The 17908-nt window shown below is 42.8% G+C and overlaps 1 protein-coding gene across 2 annotated transcripts in view; it reads left to right on the plus strand.

Annotated features, from left to right (window-relative positions):
• The window catches only part of dennd1b (DENN/MADD domain containing 1B), a 107080-nt gene that overhangs the window by 23832 nt on the left and 65340 nt on the right, over positions 1–17908 (plus strand). The window lies entirely within an intron of this gene.

Below are 17908 nucleotides of genomic sequence, written 5' to 3' on the forward strand. Positions count from 1 at the left end.
TTTTGAATTTAGAAAAATAATATCATGGTATTGGTGGATGTATCAGAATTGGCATCAGGAGACAAAAAGCAGAAGTTGTGTCTCCCTAGTTTCCGACCTGGGTGTTTGCTTATCTGCTTTATTGTTTGAACACTTGTGTTCATTGCCTCATTTGATTTGTTTTTACTGCGGGTAACTTGGTGAGTACCAAGTTATCATTGCTGATGAAAATGACGGCCAGAACTACAAAACAAAACCCAAGTTGTCATAAACCTGAATTATCCTTTATGCCAATCACAGATTTTAGCAGCGGTCTCAAGGGGACGATGTTTACACTTGATTTAGTGTGCTTTTATTTAAAAGGCCTGCTCTTCACCCTCAGTAAAATATATCGCCCCAGCAGGGTGTCTTTGGTTTTTCTCCCTGGCTTCACCTTCAAAGTGCAACTGTTTAGAGATAACTTGATCAAAACGATCACACATCCTTTAATAATATGTGTAGTAATCTGCATGTACATAACTGTCTGAATATATGAGGTTGAATTATTCTCCTGTTGGTACTCCAGCGTGTCACGAGTCCTGCTCTCTGCTACCGTGGCTTCTAATGAGTCTGTGTGATTTTTTTTTTTTTTTTTGACTGTTTGTTAGTCTCAGAATAGCAGATCTGACAGAACAAAAGCAAGACATACAGTATATTAATTTAACAGCGGCCACAATATAGAGCAGGTCCAAAAGTAAACGACCGGCTAGATGCCGGCAGCAGTCCATCAATGGAGAGATGGGAATAAACGGACAGGTAACAGAAAACAGAGAGAATGACAACAATATGTGGGTAGGCTTACTACGCTTCAACACAGCAGCCTAGCTATTGAGTGTAAACCACTCTCCTGCCTCTCTGATCCACTTTGAGGAATAAACGGACTTGTAGAAAGATGCTTCAGGCGATGTCTCCCTGCCCCACAAGAACCAGAGCATGCTATCAGAGTAAGAGGTAAAGGGGGTGAGGGAGTGAGAGTGTGAGCAAGAAATTACAAACGTAGTGAGGTAGAGGTAGGTAGAGGCCCAGGAAACGGAAATGAAGGGAAAAAAAACTGCTGATACCAAGAAAGATGAAATAAACAGTGTAAAAACAGTGTTTGTGTTGACATAAACCTCATCCCTCCTCTCCAACATGTCTCTCCTTTTTAGCCCCCCACAACCTTACTTTTCTTTCATTCTGTTGTCGACCAGATCGTTTGTGTGGATAAGATGGCCCTTAAGATGGCTAGTTAGCGTGCTGTGTACAGAGGGATTGGCCCTTTCCCCCGTATAAATAAAGGCTGTATTCACGGGCCTCATTACCAGGATTAAGGCTCCTTTCCTCCTTTGTGGGGCTGAAGGCTGGAGTCCTCTGTAGCCACAGTCTCTGTCTCTTTCTGTGGCCCGAGCTGGCCAGCATATGGCAGCAGCAGCCAACAGTCTCTGCAGAGGGGCTCAGAGCTCAGAGCAAGGCCTCCTTTTGTTTAGGCCGTTATTGTTGCTCAGCGTAATGACATTTGTAGGCCGTAGGATCGGGGTGGAGGGGTTAGCCTACCCCAGGGGAGAAGCAGAGAGAGAGAGAGAGGAAGACAGAAAGAAGGAGAAAGAGAGGGATGGAAGGAGGGGGAGAGGCGAAGACATGCAGACAGACAGGAGTGTGGATTATGGAAATATGAATTGATTTTTTTTTTTCTGTTCAGTGGTAGAATAGAAAGCTCAAAGGAGAACAGACTGCAGGCTGGCTGGCACGCCGGGGTGGTGCTAGGGAAATATGAAGTGAGAGGCGCTTGCTCCCTCTTTCTCTTCTCTCTCTCTCTCTGCTCTCCTTTTCTTTTTCCCTGCTGCTCCCCCTGTTCCTCCCTCAGCCCCCGAGACTCTTGATGCCCTGGTCATCCGCAGAAGCCACTTGGATAGAGAGGGAGAGATGGAAGGGAGACGGAGAGAGGGAGGGGAAGGGAGAGGTGGCTAAAGCATATATTTGAATCGTAAGAAGGGCTTTTTTTTTTTTTTTTTTTGCAAATGAAGCAGACAGATGGAAATCTGTCCGTTTCCACTCAGATCTCATCCCAAAGTTGTGGAAAAAACACAGTACAGACACAGAACACACACACACACACACACACACACACACACACACACACACACACACACACACACACACACACACAAATGGTCTGCCAGTTAATTCGAGCTAACCACAGTGCGGTGTATAGAAGGCCCATTTCTTTGTAAAGAACAGAGGATAATATGATAAACAGTCAGCAAGTTCCACAAACAGAGGACCATTTGAAAACTTGCAGAGACTGTCAGCAACTCCACAGCATTTAAAAATGTTAAGTTACTTACACAGATACACCCTCCTGCAAAATTGCTGTGCTTCCACACCCAACACTACAGCCAAAAAGATATCTTTACAGACTGGTGTGCTCCAGTGGTACTATTATTCATTCGTGCACTATTTTTTTTTATGTTTAATTACCTTTAAATTGTGTACATTTATTTATGTTTTTGTGTACATATATGTATTCAGTTTATCATCTGAGTTTTCATGAATGGGGTTAAGAAACAAGTATTCAAATATAATGCAAACTATTAACCATTTAGTCAAGCTGCAAGTTTTGCCTAAATTACTCACTTGCAAATGATTCAAGGGTATCATTTCAGTGAAAAAAAACATTAAGAGCGGGATTACTGGGGAAACCTGAGGAGGTGTGGCAGCAAGCCTAGAGAAGTCAGTGTACCGCTACCAATCCACTTACCTGGAGAGCTGTTTGTTGGAAAAATTGGATATATTTTTGAATAACTTTTGAACAGAAATTACCGAGACCCAGTTTCCCGCTGGTGGGAGGGTGTTTGTTCCATACATTGATCTTTTTTGGTAGAGAGTGCCGTATTTAATGCCAGGAGTATAGAGATTTTGTATCTATATAACATTTGTCTCTGTATTTGGATGTATACCTAGAAGCTGGTGTAAAATTGTTATGCACCTGCTGAAGATCTTTATGATGAGGGAAAATAACTTGGTGAAACTGAGGTTGTTTCTTTCAAGAAAACGACACTGAGTTGTCCATCTTCTACATGGACGCTCATTGTATAGTCCAGCTTCTGTTTATGCTTAGTTTTACTTCTTATTGTTCTCCTCATCTCTTTTTCTCTCGATTGTGCTTTCTTGAGCAATCCTTCCTTGCTCTTTAAAATGAGCTTTCCTCCCCAGTTTGGGAAGCACTGACATACGTACACTGAAAGATAATGTATTTGTTTTCTTGGCACATTATAGTTGTGCATCGTTCTGGTTCAACGTCAGGGTGCAACTATTAATCTTTTACCAAGCTTTCATTCTCTTTTTTTTAGTTCTGACTTTTCTCTCTCCTTAAATGCTGTCTTCCTGGCCATCTTTTTTTTTTTTTTTTGCAGTGTCCCTCCATCATTTCTTTGACCCTTGTATATTTATATTTTGCTTCTGGCTGGTTCATCAACCTTTTTGTTTCCATAAACCTTATCTCATATTTCCTCTCACAAGCCACTGTTGCAAGAAATTGCAAATTACACAAAAACTGCATTTTTTTTCTGCCTATTATCAAGAGAGAAATAAAGGAAATATTGAATTATGAATAGATTATATTACAAGGCCTTCTCTTAACTATAAAACAGATTTGATGTTAACTCTCCATGGCTAGTCCACACATTTTACTGTAATAAGAACCTTTGATCTTTCTGCTACATACTGCATCGAATTGACCGTAAAACATGCTCTCTTTCATTTATGCCAAGGCTACAGTAGGTTTAATTTGAACCTAATGAAATATCTATGCTTGGATACAGACACATACACCAAATCTACCACAACATTAAAACCACTGAAAGGTGATGCGAGTACAATTGATCCTTTCATTACAAGGCAATCTTCTGTGGATGATCTTTGTCTCCTGGCATTTATGTGAATGTTCCTCTGCTGCATACCACTATCTAAACATTGTTGCAGAGCAATCAAATCCTCTCATGGCATCAGCACTACCTAGCAGCAACGATGTCCCCCAGCAGGAAATTGCACCACACCACATTGTAGTAACTACTCAAAAATGGCTCTGGGAACAAAGTACCAATCCGGGAATCAACTGTATGCACCAGAACAAATCCAATCCACAAAGGAACCAGCCCACCACTCATAGCACTCAAAGCATCCGATTTCTTTAAACCAGTTTCAGTTCTCTTGGGCAGTGCCCCCACAAAATAGTGAGAGGAGTTGTCTTGATGAAACATTTGCATGCTGGGCGGTGAGTGCTGCCATTAAAAATGACTAATTTGTTGAAAAAAAAGAAGCAGGGTGGCTTTCTTGCACTATCCAAGGCTTCTGTGAAAATTGCCGTTTTCAGCATGTAGGTTGGTACTTGGAGGTTGTTGTTCCCTGTAGTGAAGGGGAATTTGAAAACAGTAACATGTAGATAGTGTAAGAGAAGAAATGGCAGACTTCAACTTGTAATAACCTCTGTAAGTTTACATCATGTGAGTCAGACAATAGCAGCAATAGGGAGTCTTACACAATACTGGGAAGGTGGTTGTAATGTTGCAGTGTATATTGCTATTTATAATTAATTTGTGATATGTAATGCGTTGTTATGCTGTGAGATAATACAGTAACGTGTTTTTCCCCTGCACTGTGAGCAGTTTTTTGTGACTGCCTGTCATGAAGTTTTAATGAGCTTATTGCATTTTGAACATGTACAGTCGATGGTGAAGAGAGCAGTCATTCTAGAAATGAAAGTTAACGAAAGCTCAAGACTCAGATCCCTTATTCAAAAGGCACCGTGTTTTGTTACAACATTGGATTATGCACTAATAAGCTGAGAAGTAATTACCTTTGCTTTTTCCATCATAGAGGTCTCCTTGTGTAATTGTTAGAAAGTGATCCAAAAGGAGAAACCCAAAATAAGCTCATTGTCCTTTGGTTGAATTGGGCTGACACTAATACGGGACGTTGACAGCATGTGTTTTAGTTTGTCACTGTAGCAGAGCATCCATTGTCTTTACTTAATGCCATGTGCCATGGGAATAAGGCAAATATAGCTCCAATCCAAATGTACTAATGATTCTACCTTTGGTTGTGTTTTTTGAGGGGAATTTTGTAAAAAAAAATGTAAATATGTATTAGTCCCATGTTCTTGTCTTTGTGGTTGTTTAGTTTTTTTTTTTGAGATGCCATGACTTAAGGCTAAACTAGACTTATTTGTTCTTCACATAGTCCTGTATATCTTATCTCTGCTCAAAAGCTCACTGTGTCGTCAGCCAGACAGCAAGAAAGGGTGGGGGACAGACAAAGAAAGAGAGAAGAAGGGAGGCGGACGGTCTCTCGAGGCTTCATCCTCGGCAGCTCTGAGTGCTGCTCTGACACCATGCTCCATCAGGACTGGCTGCCTGACATGCTGTGATTGGTGGCCATAGCTCTGTGGACTGGCCCTGGGTGGGGGAGGCAGGGAGGAGAGGTCGATTGGGTTGGTGAAGTAGCAGTGGTCTGAGGGATTGAGGTGAAGGAGAGGAGCCGGCGGACGTGATTGGTGGCTTCATTCCTGAGGGAGCGGAGAGTTGACCCCGAGGAGAAAAGGAGATGGTGGGTGAACGTGGTGGTGGAGGAGTCCATGTGTGTGCAGAGGTTTGATAACGGGGGGCCAGAGATGCTAACCTGAAGACAGTGATAAGTGGCCCTCAATTGATACCCTATATAGCACCCAAAGGAGGGCATGAAGCGGAGAAGGAGCAGTCTTGATAGGAGAAGAGGTACGCATAAGAAAAAAGAAGATAGAAAATTGGGCATAGATGAGTTTAAAAGGAGATTTGTGGCAAAAAAAAAAGGGTGGGAAGGAGGTGAAGAAGTCATCAGAATGGAGTGAGGGAGGCAGAAAAATGAAGGTGAGGTGAGAGGCATGTGGACAGAAAGTGAGAAAAGATGGAGGATGGTGAGAAGAGACATTGAGCCAGTTTGATAGAGAAGAGTTGATCACAAAGGGTAAATTGCACACCTTCATGGCCTACAAACGAAACACACCTCCTTTTAGAATAAAACGAAATGCTCACTGTCCAGTAATACGGTTGATTTCACAAATTCTGAAAGTTTCGTTTGTAAATGCCACTGGAGACGTAGGAAAGCACTGCATAGCGAAGTTTGTGTAGGATGAATACAACGGATGACAGTGCTGGTCAGAAAAGCAGAGTCTTCACTCAACAACAAAGCCAACTTCAGCACCCATCCTAAAAAAAAAGACAAGACGCAAATGTAGTGATGTTGATCATTTTGTCACCTCTTTGGATGCTGCTGCTCCCGGTTATATGACACTATAACAACAAGGTGTGAGGAACTGAGAGATAAAAACGATGGCTTGTGTTTGCATATGGAGAGGTTACAGTCTGTGTGTGTGTCTGTGTGTCTGTGTGTATTTGTTTTGTGTGTGTGATGTCTCAGTGTGTCACCGGGTCTTGTCTTTCCCCTTCACTGCACCCTGACAGCAGTGTCAAACAAGGCCTCATATGATCTGTGTATGTCTTTGAGAATGTGTGTGTGTATGTGTCTTGGTTGATACTGTTTTTATTCTTCTTTCTAACCCTGTTCACCTCAGATCCCCGGGGTGTTCCAGGGTCCTGCCTAATGGACAGTCTCGCCCCACTAAGCTGGCCTTTGGCTCGGGCACTGAGCTGGATGCCTAACTAGGCCCCTTTGTTGCTCATGGGTCCTGATTGCACTGACCTCTGGGCCGGCTTCCTGGGAGAAGAAGGGTGGTATAGGGAAAAGGAGAGCAGGGGAAGTGTTTTTACGCCCCGTTGCTCACATCTCTCCAACATTGGCCAGCGACTGGTGAAAAGAAAGCGGTGGTGTGGTTTGGCAGTGGAGTAAAGAACTGTTGGCTGCTTGTGTTTCCAAAGCTGCAGGTGAACAGCAGTGGATTCAGCTACATGTACAGATGTGTCCATCCTACATGTCACTCATTCTATGAGATTTTTGCATTTTGGCCACAAGGGAAAGTCTGAGCTGAACAAGTGCATGTATGGTAAAAGGCTCAGTGGATATGGATAATATTAGGAGATCATTTAAATGAGAATCTGCTGCAAAAAGCTTCACAGATATAATCCTATCAGTGTGGTTGTGTTGCCGATCACGAGGATTGAATCGTCTTCTGCACAGGTTAACAGGTAATGATGCAATACACTGAAGTTTTTCTCTATTTCGTATTTGGAGTGTTGGTGCGGTGCAGTGGAGTTGGGATGGTCAAAATAAACATTCAGAAAAACATCTTAAGGCGACATTTCGTTCAAAGCAGTTCTCGTGCTTTAGATTTGAACATACAAACATGCAGGTTATACTGCTGTGATTTCTTTGAAACAGGTTTTGCACACAAGGCCACAGCGAGGGAACAGAGATTTTAAAATGGGGAACAGGGAGATTCTTAGTAATGTCACAAAACATGGTTCCACCTTGTTTTGTTTCATAATGAAATCTTGCATTCTGCGTCCATCTGTTTGAGCTCATTGTTCAGTTGAACATATGCAAGCTGGGCTTAGAGTGGAATGCTGCTCAATATGTTCTCCAAAAATGTATATTCTATTTGAGAACGCTGCCAAACTGTGCCAGCTTTATGGCTGCAGTCACAGGTCAAGAAAAGGTGCTCTGTACTTGGAAACGGGTTGCTCTTGTCAGCCAGAAAACTCATATTTATGGTGTTAGATGCCACACTCACCCCAGCCATGTACTGCTGCCAACAGAGCTATCACACATACAACCATGTGGCTTAATTGGCGTGCATTTTTCTTTAACTAACCCATGCAAGGCTCAGCCAGGCAGCGATGGCGATAGCATAAGTGACAAACTTAAAGGGTGCTGGGTAAAGGAGCAGAATGATGGAGAGGAGGAGGAAGAGGACGCAGCGATGACCTGACCCTCTCTGCTAGATTCCATGTACATCTGTCAATGAGACGTCCACAGCCAAATGTTTAGGAGCCAGTGTTGCACTGCTGCTCCCCTGCTGAGCTTCAGTGTATACATTCTTTTTGTGTGTGAGAGTGTGTGACGCCATGTGTTAGAGGCAGGCCCACATCAGGGTTCATACAGTCGAGCTAAGCCCAGTGGGAGTTGAAAGCTTAAAGAAGGAAATCCCCCCCGGCTGCCTGGTGTACACACACACACACACACACACACACACACACACACACACACACACACACACACACACACACACACACACACACACACACACACACACACACACACACACACGTGTGCTATCTCTCTACATCCCTCTCCCTCCTCCTGGCACTTCATTAATGAAACCCATGCTTGTATGTTTGGGGCATATGCAGCTCTCTTGGCCCAACACTACAAGTGTGTGTGTGTGTGTGTGTGTGTTAGGGAGTGAGACATCTCCCCCTATCACATGGTAATATATTCAGTGGAAGATCTCAGCAGAGGCATAATACTGCCGCTCTCCCCTGTCTGAGCCCATCTGTGATATGTAGAAAGGACATCAGCAGGACAGGGTATTAGCACTGGAATAATGTGCACTGTTATTGTTGACGCCACATACTTATTCTCCAAGCAGTGTGCCCCCTCACCCCGTAACATAAATACATCCATTGTGAAATAAGCAGTAAATAAATGAGTGCAATACAATGGATGGCATGTATACTACCCCAGTGGAATGTTGTTATATTGGACTCATTAACAGCTGATGGACAAGTTTGGGGACAGTTTGGGGTTTGGACAGCGGGACGTTAAGGGGATGTTATCCCTCTTATTTGCACAAATTACCGAATTCATCCTATGTGCGTTATAGCCTAAAGGGGGGGGGGATGGAGGAAGCATGTTAGCTTGCCTTGTTAAATTTAAGTGAGGATAAAACTACTTGTCAATGCAGTGACTTGTGGGCTGCTAATTTCCCAGTGATGTTTGCAGACATGAATATAAGGTGTTAAAGCCGGCAGAAGCTGTTGAGTTGTTCACAAGAGGCCAAAGCTCAGGCCTTCATTTTGTCCTTGGTTTCAGCTTTGTGATGGTCCTTAAAGGTCCTGAAGTAGAAACAAGTTATTTTTTTTTCTTCCTATAGACGTGGCACATACACATACAGTATATCTGCCAGGTGTTGGCAAGTGCTGGAAAAGGCCAGAAGATCAATCTGCCACCTTCAACACCTTCTGAAGAATAGCTCTGATAACATGGCGCTGCTGTTAATCAAAATAACCTGTTTCACCAGAGACAGCCTGCACCACAGGGGTCAGTGGGAACAGAAACTTGGAAAGGGAATAAAAAAAAAAAATCCAGAAAGACAAAACTCCCTCTTCTCCCATCTCCCTCTCCAATCAGCCGGGGCAGAGTGAGCAAGAATGTGAAAATGTAACGCCCCCGTGTCAATTTGAAAGTGCACCTCATAGGCTCATGTGCCCCTCCACCTCTCTCCACCCCCCCATCCCACCTTCCCCCTCTCAAGCAGCTCTGTTGCTTTGGTCCGGCTCTGAAGGCCGTTCTTATTACCGGCACAGAGCGCAGGTCAGAATGGCAAGCCGGCAGCATACTATTAAAGCCTAATGAAAGGATTCTCTGCAGGGTCTGAGGTCTGCAGCGGCCAGAGGAGACTCTGCCTCTGCCCATTGTTCTTCTGCTGCTCTCCTCGCTGCTCTGTAGGGTTTTTTTTTATTCCATCTCTAAATCTGGCTTCTCTGGCATTTCCCCTGTTTCTGTCTGTCACTGTCTTTGTCTCTCTCACTCATTTTTGTCTTTTCCTTTGTCTTGTTCCCTCCTTTACTCTGCATCTTTACATTTCAGTCTACCTGTTTTTGCATCACATCCGTTTCAAATGCTATTTTCACTCCTATGCATTTCTTGAGCTGCTTATAAGATGTTGCCATGGGCTCATTTAAGCCCACGGTTTAACAAACGGTGTTTATTTCAATAATAAAAGGCTGAAGTTTGCCTGTCTAGAGTAAAGTAGTGTAATTTTACCTGTGGTCCCAGGAGACCACGCTGTCATCTTTGCAGGAATTACTCTAGTAATGAATTAAATGAATTTTCTGCACTGATTCTCGCAATAGTATTATCTTAATTTTTCCTCTTCAGCATGCAGGTCAATGGTTAGGGTCACCAACAGAAGTGTGATCCTATCTTCCTCCAGCTCAGATTTGCTCTGACACAAGGATTCATTCATGGTTTCCTTCTGTCTTTTTGCAGTTGCTCTTTTAAGACATCTTGTCGCTTCCTGGCAAACATCACATATATTAACATTTTCCATCGTCATTTCTGCCATACTGTCAAAAAGAAATGTGCATAATTAATGTATGACCTGCATTAGTATGCATGCCTGTCAGTGGTCAAGCAGTTCTCACATATAGGTCTAATATAACTCAGGCAACACTTTCCAGTGACCGCCATAACTGCATTAATTTCTTCAGGCAAGAAAATAATTGTATTGTTCAGATAGATGCAGTGGCCTGGTAAACATTATTGGAAGAGGTTACTAGTATAGGTTATTTGATTCTTGTAAAGCACTGAATTAATATGGTGCAGTCTATAACATGACAGTAGATTAATCTCTTGTACCTTTTCCATACTTATTGAGCCAAACATTGATTTCGGTGTATTTGAATGCAACGAAGCATTAGGGTGCGAAGCAAGAAAAAAAAAATCAAGAATTTTTTTTTTTTCACAACAATAAACAACAAAAGGTTCATCATGTTCTATCTAATGTGGCCTTTATTTTAAGATTATTTTCATATTTCCAATTAAAACATTAAGGGTATAAATTGCCTCTATCAGTGTCTCACTTTTTCTCTCTCTTGCTGTCTTCATATATTTGCCTCTGTCTCTCAGTCTCTTTTTTCTCAGTAGTGTCACATCAAGTAACCTCTCGGTATCTGGTGCAGTTTGGAGATGATTGAAGAAACAGGAAATTGCTCAGGATGTTTATTTACAGTAGATTAAATCACAGATTTCCTTGTTTTTTGCATTAACGTACTGACGACAGCCTTCAGTTGAGCAGTTGTTTGGCATCTCGAGTCATTTGTTTGTAACTTTGTGTTTTTATCAATTTTAAGCTTAGTTTTAATGCACCAGGCTCTCCAATCAAGGTTTCATACCATCATACATTTTCATTTTGCATTATTTATTTTTTCCTCTCTCACTCTAAAACCAAGGCTCAGCTGTCCTTGTGCCTTTACACATTGCAAATGAATGCATATCCATGCAAATTCTTAAAAAAGAAAGGCTGAGAATTTGAATATTTTGCTTAAAGCTGCACCCAGGTCGACCCTGCCATTCGGCATTTGAAAGCAGTGTGTCTGTTTGAATACTGAGGATCTCTCTTTGTCATGTTCGCCAGAGGGGCTGGGTGAGCGAACCAGCACCGGCAGGATGGGCAGAGATCGGCTGGGTAGCTGCACACAGACAGACTAATTGGGAAAAGGGGGGCGAGTGAGGGGACGAGGGGTGTTGGTAAGGGTGAGGGAAAGGTGGGGTATGCAGGAAGGGGGGAATCTAAGATGACGACAGGGGGTTTAGGAGGGAGGTGAAAGAGGATGGAGACGGGAGGGATGGAGGGAACGAAAGAGTGAGGAAGAAGGAGAGGAGGTGAGGAAGAGGGCACAAGAGCGTGCGGGAGGAAGAGGTGAAGGAAGGGTGAGTTTAGACACTGTGCTTTCCAGCGCTGATGTGCTAGTAGCCCTGCTGACTGTGTCATTATGCTGTTGAGGGCTGGCTGGATAACCAGAGTCCCTGCCTGCTGCAACCACTGTGGCCTTATAGTATGCGTTTGACACACAAGATACTGTGGCACAAACTGCTTTAATTGCAGTTATTAAACATTCAGACAGGAGCTGGTCATACCAACAAAGCACACATCCATTGAGACATATTGTCATCTATGCATGCACAGTTTTGAGATCAAATGTTCAAAGAAGTATGTCATTATTAATAAGAAGTATTTATAAAGTCAACCACACACTGGATCATTATAATGATCTAAGGCAATTTAAAGCTAGTGAACGTTGAGGAGTTGTGAGCAGAAGCCTTAAACATTTTGTTTCTGTTATAAGGTTTATGAATTTCCTTATTCCTATGTAGATTTCAACTTAGGTGCATAGTGACTAAAGGTAAACAAATAAGCATTTAGAAAAAAAATCTTAAGGTCTGTGTACTTTCAAACACAACTTCCAGTCTTCCTGAGTTTATGATTGGGTTTGCTAAGGCGTCGAAGCTTCATCTTTTGTTTAAATGCGAGTTAAAATCATACTCAACAGGTATTTGATTGTTTGGCCTAAATGACTTATCTAACAACACAAACTGGCACCTCGATGGAATACTTAGTGTTCAGTTATGAATTCTTAACAGGGTTTGGTCTGGTTGCAGTAGATCGAAGTTAAAATTTAATTTATTATATTTTAAATATTCTGACCCTTTCCTCGCATGCAATGAAGGGCATCAATCTCTCTATTTTGAATGCACAGTGTGCTGGCTCCATGTTTATAGTATTCTGTGCAGTGATGTCAGTAGCAGAGCAAATTTCAAACTGTGTATTTTTTAAAACCTTTTAGCAACTTAACACAAAGACCAAACTTGACTCTACACCACTGTCTGCGTATCAGAGCTGTGATACATGTTCTGATACATGTGCAAAGAGTCTTATCTGTGGAGTCAGAGCTGCTCTGCTGGACAAACCATGTGTGTTTTTTTTTTTCTGTACCATGTTCTGTAAAAGAAAGTTTTCATGTTGGTATATATTGGACAACATGTATGCAGATGCATCTGTGACAGGCCAGAATCAGGCAACTGATTTATTGTTTCGGATCTTGTTAATGGTGTTAGTATTCAGATATTTGAAAGTGTTTAATGTCCCGAAAAGGGGCTGTTACTCTCTTAAAAGAGCACAATAACTCAAGATTGCTTTGATGCCCTGGTCCCTTGATGACTTGTTCACATTGGCAGATCATGTGTGGTAAACTGATCCAGAGCTGAGTGTAGTTCACAATTGTTTTGCCAAAGAGATGCGCAGATTTTGGATCACACCATGTTGTTTACTTCCTCCCCAGCTTTAATTGATTTACATTAATTTCCATGTGGTACCAAAAAAAAACTCTTGCAAAGACCTAACTTGAATTAGGTAATCCGTCGCAGTGCACATCTTGTCTGCATTATTTTGAGTTATGTTATTTTTGTGTGGTAATACAGCACAGACTTTTCAAATCAGTCTGCACTTGCAATCGCATTGCCAGGAAATAATGAATTAACTTTGACGAAAAAATAAAAGCAGACACGATGTTCCATGTGATGGATTGTACAGCGAAAAACTCGTTGAGAAATGTGAAACAGCACAACATACTTTGAAAACAGCTGACAGTAATGTAATGCATGTCTGAATAGCAGTAATGGACGAACACATGCAAAAGCACGGATATTCTCCTTTAAAGTCTGCTTTGAATATGGCCATACCAGTGTTACATTTGCAAATTTGCCTGCCACCAGCCTCCATCCCTCCTAAAACTACACCCTGTCTAGAGGGCTCTAGGGGCCAGGCAGCACAGAAGTAGGCTGAGTTACACTGGGTAGCTAGCAACATTGATCTGGCTGCAGTAGCCAGGGGAATATAAAGCAGGCCAGGGGCTTAAAGTCTTGAGCCCCCCCAGGGAGGAGTCCTTGCTGGATAGGGATGAACCGAGCTGCTTCTCATTTCCTCCTGTCTTTCCTCCCTCCTTATGCGTCTGTGTCCATCCTTCTCCATCTCTTCCTGCCTTGTGACATTCATTTTTGTCAGTCTCTCTGTGCCTCTGTCTTTCTCTCCTGCTCTTTTTTTTTTTAAAAAAAAAATACTTTTTCCACTTTACTACATCCTCATCCCTGCCCTCCTTTTATACACATTTTTGTGCACCACTTCTCTGCCTCTCTCTATTTAAAAGCATATGGCAAAGTGAATATTGCTCATGAAGTTCACACCCAAAATGAAACACCGTGGCTGATGCAGAATTTAGCGTTTAATACGTTTATAAAGGACGCATTTTTTAACTGGTTAAGATCATCCTGCTTGCCTGCTGTGATCTTGAAAGCTGGTTTTCCCCCTTTTTAGCCATGGTGAGTGGCCAATAAAGGAGGCGCATACATATGTGTGTTAGAGACAGTCAAGCCAAGCCCACACAGTACGATCTGTCACATATCCAGTTCCCCGGGTACCTGGTGTAATGCTCTGCCATATATATAGCGCATCCCACCCCAATTACTTCTAAAGGAATTAGGGTAGAGCAGGAATAAAAGTGAAGCTTAGGCCTATTTTTTTAATAATAAAAAAAAAAAAAGCAAGCGTGTCGCCCAGTGCTGCAAAGTTTGTTGCTCTTCCCTGCTGTACTGTGCTATTCTGCAGGGGTACCGTGCAAAAGCTGCACAGTGCTGCTGTGTACTGTTGTAGTGTTGTGGTGCAGTGATAGCAGGATCGTCCGCTGGGGGAACCCAGAGCATTCTGTCTCACTGAGTGATACCCCTGTCTCCACTCAGGATAAACAGCACACACACACACACACACACACACACACACACACACACACACATGCACTAGTGTCTGCCAAGCCCAGCCTAGCAGCAGATTCCTCCCTCACCCCCTACCCCCCTCGCAAAGCTGCAAATATATTAGCTGCCTCTTTTTCTTTTGTCTTGGGAAAATGGCAAGCAGGGGGAATGTGTCTGCGTGTGTGTGCATGTGTGCTTACTGTACTAAGAAAGTGTGGAAGAACACCCCCTTTGTGCCATGCGTGTTTAGATATCCCTATGGTATAGAGCCCAGTCATGGGAAGAGAGCTGCAGATGCCTGAGCTACCAGTAATACAGGTATGATGTAGGAAATGGGAAACAGAAAACAGACTGACAGATGAGGAAAAGAACGACTGAGAATGGAAAATCACATACAAGCAGTCTATTTCTTTGGTTTAAACAGAAAGGAATATTGGAACAGCAACAGTGAGTTCAGCATAAAGGGTCGATTGAGTTGTACAAAAAATATATATATGTGCTCCGTCACTTCTACTGGTATCTAGCCAGGCAGATATTCAATCAAATGGTAACATCCTTTCGCATCTGGAACTAATTTCTAATTTAATAAAAATAGTTCCAATGAAAACTTCTGACAATGAAATATTTTGCCACAAATACATATTTTTTGTAAAAATGAAAATTCTGGTGTAAAAATTTGGAGTAACTCACATTCCATCACTAAACTTCATTCATAAATTGGTTAAAAACAAAATAATGATACAAACAGTCAGAAAAATGCTGAATGTTGGCTCCGACAGTCGGTTAACCCTGAATTCAAGTTTTTGCTTTTAAAATGCTGTTTTTCATTAAAAAATAAGTAACAAAAAATAAATCCATTCACATCCATTTTATCAGATTTCAATCACAAATCTCCACCAAAACTGTTTGGCTGGTTACCACTAAGCAGAGCTGGACAGTGAAGTCGGCCATGGCAGCACTTCAAGGTAGTCATTTTGAATTCCTGTTACTATTATAGTTTTCCAAAAGAGAGCACTGATAAATTTGCTTTTCAACTGTGAAATGTTCCTCTCAGAACATACCTTGATCTTTCAAGTTTATGTGGTGTCCATTAAGGGTTTTATATTTAAGAATAGATGCATATTGGCTAATATATCTTTACTGTATTTTGACTATTTTGTCCTTAGTCTGTGGACTGACAGAGATTTTCAACCACCGTATTGGCTGGTAATGGTGACTTATGCTGTGTCGAATAATAGTTTGGTTAAAGGGCAGTCTCCCTTTTGATTCTTTTTTTTGTATTGAAATTACATACAAATAACTATGTGCAACATACCAAAGCCACTGCATTTCTGGATCCAATAACCATTCTCAGCATAAGAAAAGAATGATCCTCATAGTTATGCACATATATTAGACTGGATTGACCGAATATTCATTAACCATCTATTTACAGGTAAAATGAGCTACTATTCATACATTTTTCTGGCAAACATGACAAACATTTATTCAATTATCTGTACTCCATATCATTTCTAAATTGAATATCTGTAGGTTTCAGACTTTAAGTCGGACAAAACCATTTTAGGATACCCCCTCAGATTTTAGAGTTGTGGTGAACTAAAACAATAAATTGACTAATTGAGAGAATAATCAACAGATTTATCAATAAGGAATGGTAAGTTACAACAGTGAAATGCACTGCTAAACATGTAAATATGTTGGAAGATGAAGAAAAGGGGTATTTTTTTCTGAAACTGTGTCTCAGGATGTGTCTCACAAAGCTCAGCTGTCCAGTCTGTTTAAAGATGTGTATATACTGTATAGCATCAGCATACCTGAGGTACGCAGACTGATGCTTAGAATGTGTGTGTGTGTGTGTATATATATATATATATATATATATAAAAACATGTCTGCTGTTTCCATGTCACATTGTACACACATACAAACGCATCACTTCCTACTGGTCCTGTATGAGATCAGAGTCTCTTCAGCCCTGCGACTGTCACTCAAACACCGATACCTGATGTGGGCGGGGCAGTGACAACTCAGAAATCTGGCAAGTCAAATGTTTTTATTTGCAGGGAAAGCGGGTGTTTGTGTATGCGTGTGTGCACGTGTGTGCGTGTGTGTCTGTTTGGGTTTGTGCGCCATATGCGGTGCGCCAGGGAGGGCTCTCTGGAACATATTGGTGTGCGTACATAGTGGTTAATAATAGTAGCAAACGCATACAGCGATGGCAGCTCTGATGTGTGTGACAGTTTTACAGCCGCACACGCCAAGACATAGTCACACACATGTACACACACGCACACACACACACTCCCACAACAGAGACGGAGACCTCCTCTGCCACCGAGCCCTCCGTCTTTGTTGAGTTCTCAATTTTATCACAGATCCTGATAAGTAAAAACAACCACTTCCCTCCCACCCACCCCCGCCTCGCCTCCAGCCCCTCCGTTACACTCCATATGTGGGCACATGCATGCACACATACAAGCATATAGCCCAGTCAAACGCAGCCACCCACCCACACACAAACACATAAATGTACAGGCTTAAGCACCCTCACATTTAATGAATAAAGTCCTTGAAGCAGGAAGGAACTCGCATACATCATCTACTCAAATGCACAAATACATATGACAAACACCCCTCCTGTCGGAGCTCATTGTTGCTGTTGCTTGCGTGTCTGTGGCGATGTTTTGTGTTGCGTTGGGATGGCAGATTTAAGTTTTGATAAGGAGGGGCAGGGGAGGGGGATCAGTGACTGTTCCCCACGGCGAGGTCTTAGCAACAGTAGACAGCAGCAGCAGAAGACACCCAACCTGTCGTCCGGATCAGTCTCTGGGGGAGGCAGAGAGAGAGAGAGATATGGATAGGCAGAGAAATGGAGCAGCAGAAGCATCACTCACAGCTCGGACGTGTCCAATCAGAAAGAAGACACAGACCTTGGGCTCAGTGGTCGAGCTTGGCAAGCAAAAGAAAGCGAAACGGAGAGACGGCGAGAGAGGCCAGAGCATAGCAAAGAGCCACCCAGTCCCCAGGATTAGTCTCTGAGCTTGGCAGAGCCTGGCCAGAACTGAGAGAGAGGTAGCAGAAAGACAGACGGCAAAAAGGACCTGGCGCCTGGTGCCTATTCTGGGCCAGGTTAGCAGGCAGATAGACGAGCAGACAGAGCGACAGACAGAGCGGGGACCCAGAGCTTGGTGGCTGTGTGGCTGGTCTGGAGTGGCTCACCCATATGGTGCTCCGCTCTGTTCCTGCTCCCTGTCTAAATCCATATGCCGCTGGTGGAAAGGTGCCCCCCTCCCCTCCTCTCCCACCTCGCTTCAAGAGCATGCAGAGCCTCACCCTCCCCACACTCCCCCAACCCACAAGGGAGGTGTTGGGAGGTAAAGCCCTGAAG

The sequence above is a fragment of the Acanthochromis polyacanthus genome, chromosome 4, assembly GCF_021347895.1.
Source record: "Acanthochromis polyacanthus isolate Apoly-LR-REF ecotype Palm Island chromosome 4, KAUST_Apoly_ChrSc, whole genome shotgun sequence".
Taxonomy (NCBI): Eukaryota; Metazoa; Chordata; class Actinopteri; family Pomacentridae; genus Acanthochromis; species Acanthochromis polyacanthus.